The 20,353-nt window shown below is 43.6% G+C and overlaps 1 protein-coding gene across 11 annotated transcripts in view; it reads left to right on the forward strand.

Moving 5' to 3' along the window:
- The window catches only part of LOC311599147 (uncharacterized protein), a 93,872-nt gene that overhangs the window by 4,256 nt on the left and 69,263 nt on the right, over positions 1-20,353 (forward strand). Inside the window, exon 4 of one of the 11 annotated variants that reach the window (XR_014779777.1) lies at positions 12,196-12,283. The exons of the other annotated variants lie outside the window; for them this stretch is intronic. The gene's annotated coding sequence lies outside the window, so the exon portion shown is untranslated. Of the gene's footprint in view, positions 1-12,195; positions 12,284-20,353 lie in introns of those variants that run through there. 11 annotated transcript variants of the gene reach the window in all.

The raw sequence follows: 20,353 nt of genomic DNA on the forward strand, positions 1-20,353 counted from the left end.
TGGGTCTTAAAGGACAGAGCACTCTATTTCAGCACTAACGTGTGATGGTGACACCTTTTCTATTTCAGGTGAAACACCATTGGCAGAGTGAGGTCTGAGTCTCCTCCACACTGTTCTAATAACCCTTCCATTTGCAGAATTACAAATACAAGCCTCCATTCTTGTAGAATTAGTATGGTGTTTGAAAAATATGGGGTAAAAAAGATCATTTGCACACAGTGATTTTTAAGAACAAATTCCTAAATAAGACAGAACTTTGTAAGTTATTAATTTACACTGGCTGTTATGTGTAATTTTAGTGAATATTCTTGATACCTCTTCTTCAGTGTCCAATACAGGTAAGATCTATATAACCTTGGTTCACGATGTGCTGATGATGTCACTCCACGTATTCTTGATACTGCTTGTCATTGTAGAAGCTTTTAGCAGCCTCCACACTGAGCTCATGTGTCCAGAATGCAAGCCAAGTGTGAATGTGCTTCCACCTGTAGAAGTTGCTCTTATTGTAGGTTTTAGGAACAGAGCCAGGCAAGGCGGTCCCTGAATCTCATCACTTGGGGTACAGAGACAAGAGGATTGATGTGAATTTAAGGCCAGGACTGCCTGTGTAGCAATACCAGGTCCCAAACCCAAAGCAGATATTAGGAATGGACAAAATAATGGTTGAAGAATTGGAACTGTTGCACAGTGAAGCCACATGTTAAGAAGTCTCCTCTGGCCAGGTGGTGGTGGCACATGCCTTTAATCCCAGCACTCGAGAGGCAGAGAGACAGGTGGATGCCTGTGAGCTCAAGGCCAGCCTGGTCTACAATGCAAGCCCGGGATAGCCAAGGATACATAGAAAAACCCTGTCTCGAAAAACAAAAACAAAAAAAGCAAAGCAGTCTCCTCTGGCCAGGTGTGGTGGCACACGCCTTAAATCCCAGCACTTCAAAGGCAGAGGCAGGTGCATTACTGTGAGTTTAAGGCCAGCCTGGTTTACAAAGGCTACACAGAGAAACCCTGTCCCAAAAAACAAAGACAAACAAACAAAAAAGAAGTCTCCTCTGCTTCTGCCCCCCAGGATCTCGTTGGCATAGCATCATGAAGCAGTATAGACGAATTCTTGATGAAGCCAGTGCTGCTCATTTTATTGGTTTCTCCTCAGTGAATGACGTGCATTTCAAAAGTTTTGTTCCTTACATGGACCAATGTAGGCTTAGATTTTTCACAAACCTACTTTATTTAGGATTCTTAAACACCTTTACCTTCCTTCCAACCCCCCAATCCTTGGTAGGAGAGAAAGAAGGTTAGGAGGAAAACAGGACATAGACCTTTCTACTCCTTGTGGCTGGGTCGGGTCGTGAGGTTCTTTTTGGGGTAAAGCCAATCTCAGCTGTCAACAGCAAACACAGAGGGCGGCCCTCAGTCTCTTCCAGTCCGTCACCTCCATTTGTGCTTTCTTTTTTAACACCCCCCCCCCAGAGTCCTAAGAATTTAATAACTTCAGATGGCAAAGATATCGCCCCACACAAGACAATTATCAGCTGTGGACAAACTACAATCCTACACTTGGGATTAAAACAAAAACATACTTACATAATAGAATTTACAAAGAAACTAAAACTTCCATTACAGACCAATTAACCATGATTTTATAAAAGTTGAAAATGGTTTAATATGCATGTAGATAGTCCAAAATCGTTGAAAGCGTATTTGAGGTATGGGAAAATGGTTGGGTGTCATATCTAAATCTATTTTTCTTAGGTCATTGAAATGGGAAATTTAAAACACATGTATTGGATAATCTCTGGCTTTCTGGAGTCTGACAGACTCAGGTCCCTGTATGTGAAACAAAGGCAGACATGGGTTCTATGGATCCAGGAAGAGGCTGAGCGTGCCTGACATCTGCTCTTCTGTGAAGGCAGCACAGTGGGGTGTAGTTTAGAATAGGCATGGGGCTTGAGGTAATGTGTGGGTGCCGTGGGGGTTGTAGAGAGGGTAGAGCAGTAAACCCTGGATGTCAGCTGATTTAGTTTGAAGGTAGCTCTGCCTGTCACCAGAGAACTGTCAGGTACAGCATGATGATGTGATGTTTTTATCATGACTCCTTGTGAGAAGAGAGATGTAGGGGTGGAGGCAGGTGTGTCAAATATAAAAACAGGAAAGTTTTGCTACATCAGTATCAGTCTTGAGTAACTGACCCAGCCAAACTTTCATTGAATAGCCTCTAAAATTTCGTCTGCAATTTTTAAAAAATGAAAATAAAATCAGACCATTTTCACTCTCCTCCTTTAGGCTCTACTTTTCTCATTTGTCTTCACCCTCCTTCAAATTCGTGCATGTTTTCTTTTAATACATTTATAGATAACCACAAAAATTTCTATGTGTTATGTTTGTAGGCATAGATTTTCAGGTCTCTATTGTAGGTATTGGATAACCAGCTGTGGGATCCTCTGTGCAGACAATGAACTCTCCCTCTCTCAGCAGCGCTTAGTTGCTTATAGGTCTTTGTCCCAGGATGAGTCCCTGTGAGGTTCCCCATCTACACAGGATTGTCCCTGTCTCAGGATGAGTCCCTGTCATGTTTTCCCATCCACACTACCTTTTCCCTTGCTGTTGTCCTTGTCTAACTTAGACAGCCATAATGTTGTGGTTGCTCGAGTCAGCTTCCATGTGGTTTGTAGGAGACAGTTGGCCCTGTGAATATTAGGATAAATATGGAAAAGCTGGGTCTGTAAATTGTCAGTAGTAGGTTCTGCCATAAGGTCCAGGAGTCAGGGGCCATGGGTATTTGCCTAGGATTCTAGCACCAGGCAGGATTCTGCTCCTGTTGAACAAGCTATAAACAAGTCCCACGACATAGCCCATCTGTCACCAGGTAGGATTGCCCCTTGTGCAGCCTTTAAGACACCCTGCCAGGTCGATGATTTCTGGTTGACTGTAACACAGTCAGGTCTCTGCCTTGGTAGACTCCATGGCACCTGTCAGGATTATGAAAGCTAGGCCTCACGGAAGAGGTTTTAGTGTCCCATCCAGCCCACATCTCTGAGTCCCATGTCCCATGTGCTTGGTAATTTCAGTAATAGGGCCATGCTGACAAAATCTCCGAAGTGACCAAAGGTGGCAGTGTCAATCTTATTGTATGGGGGTCTTTTGTACCCCGATGACCAGCAACTCAAAGGCTGGTGTCTCATGTCAGGGTCCTTGTGTTTGAGGGTTTCCCTTGGGCACCTTTGATTTCAGGATACATCCTTGTCTTCTGTGGGGACTTGGGTCATTTGATCTGGTCTGATTTCTAAGACTGTAACAAAGGGCAAAGACACAACCCATGGACAAGAGACATACTGCTCTGGAGGACGAGCTCTGAGCACAGATCCTGGTCTCCACATGGAGCCTCCTACACTTGCTGGTTATGTGTGACCATGTCAGCCTGTTCCTAAGGACTTCAGAGAGTGAAGAGATCACTGAGAAATAGAAGGAAAGGGTTAAATTAAGCATTTCAGGTTAATCCTGTTAGCCAATGAGACTTCATTTATTTAAAATTATATACAGAGCTAGGACAAGCCGTGTACCAGAAAGATAATGAAAGATGATAAACTTCAGGACTTCTAAGAGCTGTGTAGAAAAGCTGTTACGATCTGGGATCCTTCTCCATAGGTTCTGGCAAGGACAGAAGGAATCCGAGGCATAGATGTTTAGTCAGTGGGCATGGATACAGACACATACATAGACACAACACAGACACACACACACACACACACACACACACACACACACACACACACACACACAGGCAGATGTTTAAGATCAACACTTTCAGGGCCAGGCTTTCCAGAAGACACCATTTTGATTGTCTAAGGCCCCTTTCTTTCGCAGGAATGGATCAGGCTCACATTTGTACTCTTTGCTTCAGGCCCCTTTAGGGAATGGATTAGCACAAACCAACATCTCTTTTTCTTAAGGTCCAGGCCTCTTTCTGATTTTCAATAGGCCGAGACCCACACCTCTTCTTTGGGCTGACGCCTCTTCAGAATTAGGGGTAGACCCAGACTTCATTCAAATCATCTTCTTTGGACATATGCCCCTTCAGGGTTGGGGATACAGCCAGGCCAACACATTTTTTTCTTTGGGCCCAGGCCTCATGATAATTAGAAATAGCCCTAGGTCCATTATTTTTCCTCTGGCCTGGGCCACTTAGTGGATCATAATAGGTCAATACTGACACCACATCTTGGGGCCCAAGCCTGTTCAAAGTTGTGGATAGGCCCAGCTCCACAAATCTTCTTTGGGCCAAGGCCTCATCATGACTACAGTTTGGCACAGGCCCATTAATCTTCCTCAGACCTAGGCCTATTAATGCATTACGATAGGCCAATATTCACACCATGTCTTGGGGCCGAGGCCTCTTCAGAGTTGGTGGTAGGCCCAGGCTAACACTTCATCTTCGTTGAGTCTAGGCCTGTTGAGGGTTGAGGATATGCCCAGGCAGATGTTCCATCTTCTTAGGGCTGAGGCCTCTTTAGGTTTGGGGATAGGCCCATACCTCTTCTTCTTCTTAGGCCTATGGCCTCTTCAGGGTTGAGGACAGGCTCAGGCTCACACCTAGTCTTCTATAGGATCAGATTTCTTCAGTATTCGGGACAGGCTCAGGCCCACACCTCCACGTCTTAGGGCCCAGGCCTCTTCTGGGTTGGGGACAGGCCCAGGCCCACACATCTTCTACAAAGGGGCCAGGCCTCTTCAGGTTGGGGATAGGCCCAGGTCCATACTTCCTTTTCTTAGGGCCCAGGCCTCTTCAGGGTTGGGGAAAGGCCCAGGCCAACACATCCTCTTCATAGGGCCCAGGCCTCTTCAGGGTTGGGGAAAGGCCCAGGCCCAGGGCCGAGGCCTCTTCAGGGTTGGGGATAGGCCCAGGCCCATGCATCCTCTTCATAGGGCCCAGGCCTCTTCAGGGTTGGGGATAGGCCCAGGCCCACACCTCTAATTCTTCTTAGGGCCTAGGCCTCTTCAGGGTTGGGGATAGGCCCAGGCCCACACATCCTCTTCTTAGGGCCCAGGCCTCTTCAGGGTTGGGGATAGGCCCAGGCCCACACATCCTCTTCTTAGGGCCCAGGCCTCTTCAGGGTTGGGGATAGGCCCAGGCCCACACCTCTAATTCTTCTTAGGGCCCAGGCCTCTTCAGGTTGGGGATAGGCCCAGGTCCATACCTCCTTTTCTTAGGGCCCAGGCCTCTTCAGGGTTGGGGAAAGGCCCAGGCCCAGGGCCGAGGCCTCTTCAGGGTTGGGGATAGGCCCAGGCCCACACATCCTCTTCTTAGGGCCCAGGCCTCTTCAGGGTTGGGGATAGGCCCAGGCCCACACATACTCTTCTTAGGGCCCAGGCCTCTTCAGGATTGGGGATAGGCCCAGGCCCACACATCCTCTTCTTAGGGCCCAGGCCTCTTCAGGGTTGGGGATAGGCCCAGGCCCACACCTCCTCTTCTTAGGGCCCAGGCCTCTTCAGGGTTGGGGATAGGCCCAGGCCCACACCTCCTCTTCTTAGGGCCCAGGCCTCTTCAGGGTTGGGGATAGGCCCAGGCCCACACATCCTCTTCTTAGGGCCCAGGCCCCATCAGGGTTCATCCCAGAAGTCCTTAAGGTAGGCAGGCACATGGGACTGCTGTGAATCCCTGTCCTCCTTGGTGGACTCTGAGTTGTCCTCTGCCTAAGATCACTGCGCTTCCTGGAGCAGGGGTTTACCCTGTGATGTCACAGAGGCCTGGCCTCACTTCACTCACTGAATCACAATGGGCAGCTTGCCATCCTTGGCCCCTTGTGCCTGCTCCAACACTAACTATACCTTGTTTCCTATCTCACCTCTGTGCACCATGAATCCTTGAGCTTGGGTTGGTAATGTGGGTTATTAGCTGAGTACTTGCCTGCAGTGTCTGTGACCCTTGGTTTTGGAGGCAATAGCTCTAAACTGTTAGATGAACAGTGAAGGAATACATACAGTATGAATAAATCACAATATATCTCTTTGCGGGCAGAGCCCAGTATGTTAGGGGCAGAGACTCCTGGGAGCATCTGCTCTTTTCTCCATCCTCAGGGGACTGTTCCCCAGAGTAACCGTGTGAGTGAATGGCCATGCTGCCCAGATTTGCTCAGAGCCTCTGTCTCCATGTGCTTGCAGGTCTTGCAGTGCTGGGCTGGCTTTCTTAGCCCTACTCTGACCAGAGACTCTGTCAAGTCCACGCTGTCTCCGTGCTGGAGCTGCATTCTCTCAAGCACCAGGTTTCCATTCTTCCTCATGAAGGGGCTGCAGATGTAAAACATGACAGACACCCAACACTGGGGATTGCTGGACACCTAGCCTGTGGTGCCGCCATGCATTCTATGGAGTGGCCCAGAATGTTGCAAAGTTTCGTGTTGAATTGTCAAAAGCTTTAAACCTCAATTTGAATTAGTCTGGTTCTGTCTTCAGAGACAGAAAGTCCAGCTTCAGGCAAGAGTATATTTTACATAGTCACACTTGTGTGTGTGTGTGTGTGTGTGTGTGTGTGTGTGTGTGTGTGTGTGTGTTGGCATTCAGAAAGCCTCCCTTGTAACATGACTCATGAACGTGAGGATTCTGTTGGTGTAATTTAGAGACTGTGGGAAGTTAGAGTGCCTGGTGGAAGGACAGGTTTTACAGCAGGTGAAGGGTTGATCCTTTTGTGTCGTGAGCCTCGGCACGTGCTGTCTCCTGCACAGGTTCACTGTGGCTCTAGCTGGCTATCCAGGATGGAGCACGGGTTGTATATTGCAATATTTGGGCACACATACTTGTATTCTTCATTACTGTGAGAAAATGTCCACCCTACCCTCTTTTGGTAGAATCCAATGTTGTCTTAGTTGATTTTCTAGAAGAGGCCTTGGTACCCTGCACACCTGCATTCAAACTGCCCCAGGAAGCATCATGGCCATCAGAACTTGAACAGGAGCAATAGGGACGTCACTAGGACACACAATAGAAGCACAAGTCACTGCTCTCCCTGCATAGACCATGTGCTGTAGTCGCTGACACCATTACTGCATCTTGTTTTGTAGCTGAAGGTTGAGGTGGCTGAGCAGTTTCCCACTGTGTGGCTGCTCCATGGCCCTCCTATTCCCCAGGGACAGGCACTTGCAGGTTCCCATCTCTTGGCTGTTGTGAATGGCTCTGCAGTGAGCACGGGAGCCGACCTCTGACACACTCGCTCTGTGTCCTTGGATCTCACCCTGGAGTGTGAGTCCTGCATCTCATGGAGGCTACGTCTTTGTTTCATAAAGAACTTCCCTGGTGTTTTCCATAATATCAGGATATTCGTGTGTATAATTTCTTTTACTATTTATCCATGAAAATTCATTCAACTAAAAAAAAGTTGTGTAACTGTTGCCATGAGCCATTTGGGTAGCTCACTGGACTCATGTCTAAACCTACCACAGTTGTGCTAAGTGGATAGAGTTTGTAACTACCTTTAAATTCCTATCTTTATACCCACAAATTAGTGCGGATCTCTGAACTCATTTGTTGATTGATTGTGCAGTGAATGGTGGTTAACACAGGAACTCACAATGGACAAAACGCATGGAATAACTACCTGTGGTTGCTCAGGCACTAATGGAACATCTGTGTCCCACCCCCCATCCTAGTGATGAGGACCACCAGTAGTGAAGAGCCATGAGAGTGTAAGAGCAGAGGTCAGAGAGGAGCAGGGCCAAACAGCACCTCCTGGACATGACCAGCCTGCTGCATGCTTGGACTCACAGCATCTTGGTTCCCTACATGAGACCTGCACAGGATCACACCTGTCCATGGTCCATCAGAGACGGGATGGCGGGGGTGGGGTGGGGTGTGACTGTCCGTGTGCCTGATTTGTGTATAGCTACTACTTAAATACGTTTCCCCCCCTCCATATATTGTGAACTTTTGCTAGGTATGGTAGAGTAAACTAACAACTATATTGTCTTTGAGTTTGTGGAACATCTGTCCAGGCCCTTGTAGCCTTTAGAGTCTCTACTGAGAAGTCAAACATTGTTTAAATAGGTCCGCTTTCCTCTTGTATCTGGACTCCTTCCCTTCCAGCTTTTAGTGTTCTTTCTTTTTCCTGTACATTTAGCACTTTGATTGATTTTTTTTTTTTTTTTTTTTTTTTTTTTGTACCTTGATAGGCATCTCCTTCATTAGGCTAGGGAAACTTTTTTGAATGATTTTATTGAAAATATTTTCTGGTCCTTTAACTGAGTTTCTTCTCCTTCCCTGATTCCTGGTATTTTTTGATTTGGTTTTCTCAGTGTATGGCAGGTGTCCCTGGACAGTTTGTGCCCAGATTTACCTTAGAGTTAACCTTTTCTTTGACCAAGGTATCTATTTCTTCTGTCTGATCTTTGGCATCTGAGCTTCTCTCTTTCATCTCTTGTGTTGCGTTGAGGCTTGCCAATGCAGGTCCTGTTTCAGTTCCTAAAATTTTCATTTCCAGTTTTCCCTTAGTTTGAGTTTTCTTTATTGATTCTAGTTCCTCCTTCTGGTCTTAAACTAGTTGATTAATTTCCTTCCACCAGTTGTGTTGTCATGGATTACCTCATTTCCTCTGCTAGGGCCCTCTGTCATGTTCATACAGGCTATATTAAAGCCCCTGTCTTGTGCTTCATCTGCGTTACATTTCTTAGGGTCTACTGTAGTGGGGTCCTGGGCTCTATTGGAGGAAGATCGCTCTGTCTGCTATTGAATGTGCTTTACCCTGGCATCTGGGTTTTGGATGCATACACGTCTCGGTGCTGTTATCTACTTTTGTCTTTATAGTGCAGGTGTTTTACATGTCTTCTCTGGAGGATGTGGGGACTGTTTATCCAGGTAGGTGATTGTTCTGGGATCCTGCCAGACAGCACTACTGCGAGTCTGACCAGGATGAGCTTCCAGGTATTCAGGAGCTGACACTTAGGAACGGGGTGGGCCTAAGGCCAAGGGGATATGGGGTGTCCACAGGAGGTAGGAAAGCAGGGTGTCCACCAGGATCAACCTTGTCCCCTGGAAATGGTGGCCACAGCAGGTAGTCTGTTACAGAGCTGGCCTGAGATGGGAGAATTGGTCTTGGAGGAGAGGAGAGAGCGTGAAGGTCTGACGCTGGCCTACCTACTCTATGGGCCAACTTGCTGCTCTGGCAGGCTTGGCTGGCAGCTCCAGGGAATGCCTGCTGGAGTTAGGTGCTGCGTCAGTTGGGCTAAGTGTAGAGGAACATTGGTGGAGAAGATCTGCATGATCCCCTGGAGATGGGGCCAGAGAGGAAAGGAGGCCCCATGTGTTGGTCTGCTACAGATGTGAGCGTGAGACTCGGGGACTGAGTTTGGAGAAGAGGAGAGAGAGGTGAGGACCTCAGTTAGCCTGCCTGTGCCTGAGTCCAGTGTGGCTGCTGAGGTTCCCTATCATGCCTCATGTAGAATATATCTTGTGGAAATTCATTTTTCCAGCTTTTGCTGGTCTGCAAATGTCTTTCTCTCACCTTCATTTCTAAAGGATGGCTCTATTGGGTATAGAATTCTAAATTGATTAATTTTTGTCCTCTTAAAAAATGTACATAACAATTTGTCATTTAAAAAATTTTAATTTATTATAATAATTTATTCAGATGACATCCCTATTGTTATCTCCTTGCTTGTATCTTCCCATTCATACCCTCCCTCCCTCTTTTACTCTATTCCTCTCCTCTCGACCTGTGACAGAAGGGGACCTCCTCCCCGCCATATGACCATAGCCTATCAGGTCTCGTTCAGAGAGCCTGCTTCCTGTTCCCCCACCAAGGCGAAGTGGTCAAATCCGGGGCACCAGAGTTCATGTCAGAGGCAGTCCCCACTCTCCCCACAACCGTTGAGAATGAGCTGTCCATTGGCTAAAAGTGAACAGGTGTCTAGGTTTACTCTATGCACTGTCCTTGGTTGGTGCAACAGTTTGTACAGGCCCCCCTGGGTCCTGATCCACCTGCCTTGATGGCCTTCTTGTGGGGCTCCTGAACCCTCTGGGTCCTTCCATCACCCCGTTCTTCCATATCACTCTAAGTGCTCCACCCAGAGTCCAGCAGTGAGTCCCAACATCTGTCCTGATCCCCACCCCCACCCCACCCCAGTGGAGTCTCTCAGAGGACTCCATGCTGGGCTAATATCCACTTATAAGTGAGAATAGACCATGCGTGTCTTTCTGGGTCTGGGTTACGTCACTCAGGATGATCATTTCTAGTTCCATCCATTTGCCTGCAAATTTCAAGATTTCCTTGTTTTTAATAGCTAAGTAGTATTCCATTGTGTAGATGTACCACAGTTTCTTTATCCATTCCTCGGTTGAGGGACATCTAGGTTGTTTCCAGATTCTGGCTATTACAAATAAAGCTGCTATAAACACTGTTGAGCAAATGTCTTTGTTGTATGGTGCAGCATCTTTCGGGTATATATGCAGGAGTGGTATAGCTGGATATTAAGGTAGAACTATTCCCAATTTTCTGAGAAAGCACCAGATTGATTTCCAAAGTGGTTGCACAAGTTTGCATTCCCACCAGCAGTGGAGGAGTGTTCCCCTTTCTCCACATCCTCGCCAGCATGTGTTATCCCTTGAGTTATTGATCTTCACCATTCAGATAGGTGTAAGATGGAATCTCAAAGTTTTTTTTTTTATTTCCATTTCCCTGATGACTAGGGATGTTGAGCATTTCTTTAAGTGTTTCTCAGCCATTCAATATTCCTCTGTTAAGAATTCTCTGTTTAGCTCTGCACCCCATTTTAAAATTGGATTATTTGGTTTGGCGATGTTTAATTTCTTGAGTTCTTTATATAATTCAGATATTATCCCTTTGTCAGATGTAGGGTTGGTAAAGATATTTTTCCAGTCTGTAGGCTGTCACTTTGTTCTGTTGACAGTGTCCTTTACCTTACTGAAGCTTTTCAGTTTCATGAGGTCCCATTTATTAATTGTTGATCTTAGGATCTGAGCTGTTGGTGTTCTGTTCAGGAAGTTGTCTCCTATGCCAATAAGTTCTAGGCTCTTCCCCAATTTTTCTTCTAACAGATTTAGTGTGTCTGGTTTTATGTTGAGGTCTTTAATCCACTTGGACTTTAGTTTTGTACAGGGTGATAAATATGCACCTATTTGCATTTTTTTTTACAAGTAGACATCCAGTTAGACCAGCATCATTTGTTGAAGATCCTGTCTTTTTCTATCATATGATTTTGACTTCTTTGTCAAAAATCCAATGACCATAGGTGTGCGGATTTATTTCTGGGTCTTCAATTCTATTCCATTGGTCAACTGGCCTATTGCTATGCCAGTACCATGCTGTTTTTATTACTGTTGCTCTATAGTACAACTTGAGATCAGGGGTGGAGATTCCTCCAGAAGTTCTTTTATTGTACAGGATTGTTTTAGCTATCCTGAGGTTTTGTGTTTCCATATGAAGCTGAGAATTGATCTTCCAGTTCTGTACAATATTGTGTAGGTATTTTGATAGGGATTGCATTGAATCTGTAGATACCCTTTGGTAGGATGGCCATTTTTACTATGTTGATTCTCCCAATCCATGAGCACGGGAGATCTTTCCATTGTCTGATATCTTCTTCAGTTTCCTTCTGCAGAGACTTGACTTTTTTTTCATATAAGTCTTTCACTTGTTTGGTTAGAGTTACACCAAGATACTCTATATTATTTGTGGGTATTGTAAAGGCGGTAGTTTCCCTAATTTCTTTCTCAGCCCATTTTTCATTAGTATACAGGAGGGCTACTGAATTTTTCGGGTTTATTTTGTATTCTGCCACTTTGCTGAAGTCGTTTATCAGCTGTAGGAGTTCCTTGGTGGAATTTTGGGAGTCATTGATGTATACTATCATATTATCTGTGAATACTGAAACTTTAGCTTCTTCCTTTCCTATTTGTATGCCCTTGATCGCCTTTAGCTGTCTTATTGCTCTAGCTAGGACTTCAAGTACTGTATTGAAGAGCAATAGAGAGAGTGGGCAGCCTTGTCATGTCCCTGATTTCAGTGGAGTTGATTTAAGTTTCTCTCCATTTAGTTTGATGTTGGCTACAGACTTGCTGTATATTGCTGTTGCTATATTTAGGAATGTTCCTTGTATCCCCAATCTCTCTAATACTTTTAACATGAAAGGATATTAGAATTTGTCAAATGCTTTTTCATCATCTAAAAAGATGACCATGTGTTTTTTTCCCCTTCAGTTTGTTTGTATGGTTGACTACATTGATGAATTTCTGTATACTGAACCACCCCTGCATGCCTGGAATGAAACTTTTTTGGTCATGATGGGTGAGTTTTTTGTTTGTTTGTTTGCTTGCTTTTGTTTGCTTCTTTGTTTTCTTGGTTTTTTGAGACAGGGTCTCTCTGTGTAGCCTTGGCTGTCCTGGACTGGCTTTGTAGACCAGGCTGGCCTCAAACTCACAGTGATCTGCCTGCCTCTGCCACCCGAGTGCTGGGATTAAAGGCGTGCACCACCATGCCCAGCAGGTGAGATTTTTGATGTGACTTTGGATTCAGTTTGCCAGAATTTTATTGAATATTTTTGTATCTATGTTCATAAGGGAAATTGGTCTGAAATTCTCTTTCTTTGTTGGATCTTTGTGTGGCTTATGTATTAAGGTGACTGTGGCTTCATAGAATGAATTTGGTAGTGATCCTTCTGTTTCTATTTTGTAGAATAGTTTGAGGAGTATTAGTATTAGTTCTTCTTTGAATGTCTGGTAGAATTCTGTACTGAGTCCATTTGGCCCTGTGGTATTTTTTGGTTGGGAGACTTTTGATAACTGCTTCTATTTCTTTAGGGGAGATAGGACTATTTAATTTGTTTGCCTAATCTTAATTCAACTTTGGTAAGTGGAATTTATCAAGAAAATTGTCCATATCATTTAGATTTTCAAATTTTGTGGTATATAGTCTTTTGAAGTAAGACCTAATGATTCTTTGGATTTCCTCGGTTATCCATTGTTATGTCTCCTTTTTAATTTCTGATTTGGTTAATATGGGTGCTCTCTCTCCCTTTTAGTTTGGCTAAGGGTTTGTCTATCTTGTTGAAATTTCTCAAAGAACCAGCTCTTGGTTTCATTGATTCTTCGAATTATTTTCTTTGTTTCTAATTTATTGATTTCAGCCCTGAGTTTGATAATTTTTAACCATCTACTCCTCTTGGGTGTGTTTGCTTCTTCCCCCCCCCCACTAGGGCTTTAAGGTATTCCATTAGGTTGCTTGTATGCAATGTCTCCAATTTCTTTATGAAGGCCCTTAGTGCTATGAACTTTCCTCTTAGCACTGTTTTCATTGTGTCCCAAAGGTTTTGATATGTTGTGCCTTCATTTTCATTTGATTCTAGGAAGTCTTTAATTTCTTTCTTTATTTCATCCTTGACAAAGTTATCATTGAGTAAAGCATTGTTCAGTTTCCATTTGTTTATAGGCTTTTTGTTAATTCTGTTGTTGATATTCAGCTTTAGACCATGGTGGTCTGATAAGATGCAGGGTTTTTAAAATTATCTGTATTATCAATATGCCCCAATAGCAATCAATCAAGACACAGACTCCTGTTATATTTTAAAATAGCCTTAGTTAACCTGGGGCAGGACAGACATTAATCCTCTAAACTACTTCCCATAGTGGGGCAGATGTAGGATACCTACCCCAATCCCATGCCATTGTTTCTAATAATTTCTATCAAGCTACCTCCCATCCATAATCCTAAATACTTGCTAATGTTCTTCACCTGGGCCAAACCTTCCATCCATGCTGGCCTCATGCTTCTCTTCTACCTAACCCATGGCGGCCTTCTCCTCCTCTCCTGTCCTCTGGCCTCCCTTCTTCTTCCCAGGATCCCTTTCTGTCTCTCTAAGCCCGGGAAACTTAGCCACACCTATCTCCTCTGCCCTGCCCAGGTGATGGCTTTTTATTGGTCAAAAGGTGGGTCACAGAGACAGCAAGCAGTAATTAGTAATTAGTAATTAGTAATTAGTAATTAGACCATCCTCTAACAGTTCTGTGTGGCATGGAGAAGAAGGAATATTCTTTTCTGTTTGGATGAAAAGTTCTGTCGATGTCTGATATGTCCATTTGATTCATGACCTCTGTTAGCTTGATTATTTCTCTATTTAGTTTCTGCCTTGAACATCTGTCCATTGGTGAGAGTGGGATATTGAGGTCTCCCACTGTTATTGTGTTGGGATCGATGTGTGATTTAAACTTCGAAAGTATTTCTTTTATGAATGCGGGTGCCCTAGTATTTGGGGCATAGATATTCAGGATAGCAATGTCCTCTTGGTGGATTTTTCCTTTGATGAGAACAAAGTGTCCTCCTCCATCTTTCTTGACCAATTTTAACTGAAAGTCTACTTTATCAGATATTAGAATGGCTACTCCAGCTTGCTTCTTGGGTCTGTTTGTTTGGAAAATCTTTTTCCAGCCCTTTACTCTCAGGTAATGTCTATCTTTGTTGCTGAGATCTGTTTCTTGAAGGCAGCAGAATGATGGATTTGGTTTCCACATCCATTTTGTTAGTATGTGTCTTTTTACAGGGGAGTTGAGGCCATTGATGTTGACAGATATTAGTGACCAATGATTGTTGGGTCCTTTTATTCTGGACATGGTGGTGATTGTGTGTGGCTGTGCCTGTTTTGGTTTTGCTGTTGTGAAATTATCTATATACTGTGTTTTCTTGAGTGTGGTTGACCTCATTGTGATGGAGTTTTCCTTCTACTATCTTCTGTAGAGCTGGGTTGGTGTTTATATATTATTTAAATTTGGTTTTGTCATGGAATATCTTGTTGTTTTCATCTATAGAGATTGAAAGTTTTGCTGGATATAGTAGTCTGGGTTGGCATCTATGGTCTCTTAGTGTCTGGATGACCTAGCCCAGGCCCTTCTGGCTTTCATGGTCTCTGTTGATAATCCAGGTGTAATTCTGATGGGTCTGCCTTTATATGTTACTTGGCCTTTCCCCCTTGCTGCTTTTAATATCTTTTCTTTGTTCTGCAGATGTAGTGATTTGATTATTATGTGGCAGGGTGAATTTCTTTTCTGGTCTAGTCTATTTGGTGTTCTGGAGGCCTCTTGTATGTTCAAGGGTATCTCTCTCTTGAGGTTGGAGAAATTTTCCTCTATGATTTTCTGGTCCTTGGAACTTGACATCTTCCTTTTCATCTACTCCTATGATCCTTAGTTTACATCTTCTCATGGTGTCCTTGATTTCTTGGATGCTTTGTGTCACAAATTTTTCTGTTTTAATATTTTGTTGGATTTCTGGGCGTGGTGGCGCACAGGCCTTTAATCCCAGCACTCGGGAGGCAGAGGCAGGTGGATCGCTGTGAGTTCGAGGCCAACCTGGTCTACAAAAGCAAGTGCAGGACAGCCAAGGCTAACACAAAGAGACCCTGTCTCGAAAAACAAAAACAAAAACAAACAAACAAAAAATTTGTGTGAGAGCTGTCTCCATTTCTTCTATTGTATCTTCAGCCCCTAAGATTCTCTCCTCTATGTTGGATTCTGTTGGTTATGCTTGTCTCTTGGATTCCTGCTTTCTTCTCTAAGTGTTCCATTTCAAGGGTTTTCTAAATTTGTGTTTGTTAATGGATTCTAATTCTGATTTCATGTCTGGAGGAGCTTTACTCATTTCCTTCACCTGTTTGACTGTGGTTTACTGCTTTTCCTTGATGGCCTCTATTTGTTTGTATTATCCCAAAATTCTTGGGTGGATCTATTAATTTTCTCTTTATAATTCTCAAGTAACTGTATAAGCATAGCTTTAATGTCATTTTTCCTGAGATGCAGCTGCATTAGCGTATCTGTTGATGTCCAGGCTTTCTGGTGGAGCCACGTTGTCCTGGTTTTGTTGTTTGTCTTCTTACCCTCTCCTTTAGGCACTGCTGAGAGGGCTTGGGATTTCTAAGCTGGCAGTCGCCGGGGTGAGTACCGTTGGAAGGCAGCTGCTTCATAGACTGGATTGGCAGACCCCGTCCTCCTGGAGCTAGATTCGTCTCAGATCTGCCTCCTAGGATCTGAAATTCTGTAGGGTTCCTCAGAGGAATCAGCCACAGTGTACAACAGTGGTTTAGATGCCAGAATGCTGTGTTGTTTCCACTGTGTTCATGCTTTGTTCTGCAGGGGGCCTGTCCTGCTCCCTACTCAGAAGAGTGCAGTGTGCTTGGATCTTGTGGTTCCCAACCCCAGGGGGAAGTCCAGCCATGATGGGAATGTGGATGAGGATGGGTGCTAGGGGGCTGAGGTGGGGGCTTCTTTCTATCCTCCACACTTGCTTAGTCTGAGAAGTCCCCAAGGCTGTGGTTTTTTTTTTTTTTTTTTTTTTTTTTTTGGTCAGCAGCAGGTTCAGTCAGGGTATTGTTGAGCCTCTGAACCTCTCTTCCCCAGGGGGTCTACACTCCCTTCAGTATTTGGAGGAGTGCAGGGTGCTAGGGTGGGGGTCGGGGGGGTTGTGACTCCCAAACCCAGGGGAAGTGCAACCGTGATGCAGGGAGAGAGACTTCTATTGAACTTTCCCAAAGTTCAGTCTCTTAAGTCACCAAGACTGTGTTGTGGGTAGTAGCCCTTTTGCTCACCTGGTTTGCTGAGGCAAGCCATTGGCTTCTGGGGAACCTGTGTTCCCCAGGCGGTCTGTGCTCGCTCTTCTAGTCAGAGGACTGAAGGGTACTGGAAGTTTGTGCCTTCAGAACCAGGAGCTGCCCAACTGCAATGAGGGGAGATGGGGAGAGCTGGGTGCTCCCAGTTTCTTCCCTTTAGTCTGTTTCCCAGCCTCTGCTCCTCTGCCCTCTAGACACGGTACATAATGTGTGCTGCCATCTTGTCCCTGCCACAGGTTTTAGTTTTAATCCCAGTTGTGGGATATGGGGGCAGCTCCAGTTTGTCCACAGCTGATAACTGCCCCATGAGAGGGTGTGTGGTCTTTGTCATCTGGGGACTGTCTCGTGTGGGGGCGTGGTCTCTGCCAGTGGGGATAAAAGCCAGACCCAGAGAGAGACTGGGACTCCAAGAAAGAAGGTGGCTGCTGGTGCTTCCCCCTGCTGCTCCTGGTTGCTGTTGATGGAGTTGGATGAGAAGAAGTTGGAGATATCCTGAAACGAGGGTTGGACTTGCCCCAAGGAACTTGATGACCCTAAATAGCAGGAAGTAGCTAAGAAAAACTATGCCACTTTTCCCTACTAACCTTCTTTCTCTCTTACCTGTTAGTGGAGTGTTGGAAGGGATTGGGGTGGAGAAGGGACAAAGAGATATAAGGAGCCCAAATTCAAAGTACTTTAAAAGTATGCCAAGACTATACCATTTTATAATGGGCTATTTGTTTTGTTTTTTAATATTTAGTGTCTTGAATTCTTTACATACTTTGGATATTAGCCCTCTATTAGATATGGAGTTGGCAAAAAAAAAATTCTCATTCTATAGGCTGCTGTGTTGTCTGATTGACAGTGTCCTTTGCCTTACAGAAGCTTTTCAGTTTCATGGAGTCTTTTATAAATTGTTGATCTTAGTGTCTACATTATAGGTGTTCTCTTCAGAATGCCAATATGTTCAAGGCTAATTTCCCACTTTCTCTTCTATCAGAGTCAATGCATCTGGTTTTATGTTAAGGTTTTTGATATGTTTGGAGTTGGTATTGTTCAGGGTGAAAAGTATAGGTCTATTTGCATGTGTTCAATTGACCAGCACCATTTGTTGAAGATGGTGTCCTTTTTCCAGTTTGTATTTCTGGTTTCTTTACAAAAAAATCTAGTATCCATGGTCAGTGGACTTATGTCTGGGTCTTCAGTCAAACTCCATTGATCAGTGTGTCTGATTCTGTACCAATACCATATGGTTTTTATTACTGTAGATTTACAGTACCATTGAAACAAGGAACCTCCAGCAGTTCCTTGATTGTTCAGCGTTGTTTTCGCTATGCAGCTGAGAATTGCTCTTTCAAGATCTGCAAAGAATTGCCTTGGAATTTTGATGATGATTGCATTGACTCTGTAGATTGCTTTTGGTAGGGTGGCCATGTTTACTATGTTAGTCCTACCAATCCATGAGCATGGAGATCTTTCCATCTTCTGATATCGTCTTCAGTTTCTTTCTTCAAAGACTAAAACATAACTAACTAAATAAATTATCATAGCAGTCTTTCACTTGCTTAGTTAACGTTACTCCGAGATATGTGATATAGGGCATACTTTTCCTGTTTTCAGCCCTTTTGTCATTTATATAAAAGAAAGCTACTGATATTTTGAACTCCTCTTGTATCCATTCACTTTGCTGAAAGTGTTTGCCAGCTGTAGGAGTTTACTGTGGAATCTTCAGGGCCACTTATGTATACCAGCATATCATCTGCACATAACAATACTTTGATTTCTTCTTTTGGAATTTGTATTCCCATGATCTTCTTCAGTTTTATTACTTCTCCAGTTAAAACTTCAAGTACTATGTTGAGTAGATATGGAGAGACTGGACAGCCTTGTCTCTACCATCTAGTTAATTTAGCAAAGGTTTTGTCAATGTTACTGGTTTTCTCAATGAACCATCTCTTTGTTTCATTGATTCTTTCTACTTTTTCTCCTATTTTATTGATTTCATCCCACAGTTTGATTATTTCTTACCATCTACTCCTCTTCGGAGTGATTGCTTCTATTTGTTTTAGAGCTTTTAGATGTGATTTTAAGTTGCTGTATGAGATATCTCCAACTTTTCCCCAAAGCACTTATTGCTATGAACTTTTCTCTTAGCACTACTTTCATAAATATGGGTGTGATGTGTATTTATTTTAATTCAATTCTAGAAAGCCTTTAATTTCTTTAATTCTGTTCTTATTCAGTAAAGAGCTGTTGAGTTTCCATGACTTGTAAGATTTCAGTGGTTGCTGATATCCAGCTTTAACCTGTGGTGATCTGATAGTATTCAGGGAATTATTTCAATTTTCTTATATCTATTGAGACTTGCTTTGTATCCGAGTATGTTGTCAGTTTTGGAGAATGGTCCATGGGGTTTAGAATAGAATGTGTTGGGATAACGTCTTTGTACACTGTGTGCAGATTATCTCTGTATGGTTTCTGATGATGGTTTCTGTTCCGGCAGAGATCTGATTACAGGCCAGAAGTTGGTATTGTTAAGAATCACCTGTCTCAGTGTTTTGTAAACACTCCCTCTTTCACTTTCTGGTTGGTTTTAATAAAGAGCTGATGGCCTATAGCAAAGGCAGGAAAGGAGGTGGGACATGTGGGACAGAAAGAGGAACTCTGAGGTGGGGGCATAGGAAGTCGCCAGCTGGACATGGAGCAAAGAGTAGGCCAGAACTGAAGGAGAGGTAGTAAGAGCCACGTGGCAGGACTTAGATTAGTATAAATGTGATAGTTAGGTTACAAGCTAGTTGAGAAAGAACCTAGTTATAAAGCCTGGGCATTCGTAAATAAATATGTCTCTGTGTCATTATTTTTTCTTTGATGAGTGTGTAATGTCCTTCCCTACCATCTCTTCTTATTAGTTTTGGTTTGAAGTTTATATTACTAGATATTAAAATGGCTTCAGCAGCTTGTATGTTGGGTCTGATTACTTGGACTATCGTTTTCCAACCCTCACCATGAGGTACTGTCCATCCTTGAAGTGAAGGTGTGTTTCTTGGATGCAGTAAAAGGATGGGTCCCATTTTTGCATCCATTCTGTTAGTCTGTGTCTTTTATTCAGGAACTGAGACCATTAATACTGGGAGACATCAATGACTAGTTATCATTGATTCCTATTGTTTTGTTGGTGATGGTAGTGATGGTGTGTGTGTGTGTTTTATGTGTGTTTTCCTTTCCTATGATTTTGGTGGTCTGGAATTATTTATACCCTGTATTTTCATTGTTGTAGTTAGCCTTCTTAAGTTGAAGCTTTCCTCTGTAGTGTTGGATTGATAGATAATTTGGTTTTATTATGAAGTATCTTATTGTCTTTATCTATGGTGGTTGAATGTTTTGCTGAGTATAATAGTCTGGACTGGTATCTTTAGTGTTTTAGCATCTTTAGATTATCTGTCTAGGCCCTTTGGCTTTTAGAGTCTCCATTGAGAAGTCAGGTATAATTATAATATATCTGCCTGTATATGTTACTTTATCTTTTTTCTCTTGTATCTCTCTCTTTTTTCAAATATTTCTTTTTGTTGCAAATTTTCCCCAAAGCTGAGGACCAAACCCAGGGCCTTGTGCTTGCTAGGCAAGTGCTCTACCGCTGAGCTAAATCTCCAACTCCCTTGCAGTTTTAAAAATATTTTTTCTTTGTTCTATACGTTTAGTGCTTTGGTTATTATGTGTTGAAGGGATTTTCTTTTCATATCCAATGTATCTGGTGTTTTGAATGTTTCTTGTACCTTTATGGATAT

The sequence above is a fragment of the Acomys minous genome, assembly GCF_964271855.1.
Source record: "Acomys minous genome assembly, chromosome: 6".
In the NCBI taxonomy this organism is placed as follows: domain Eukaryota; kingdom Metazoa; phylum Chordata; class Mammalia; order Rodentia; family Muridae; genus Acomys; species Acomys minous.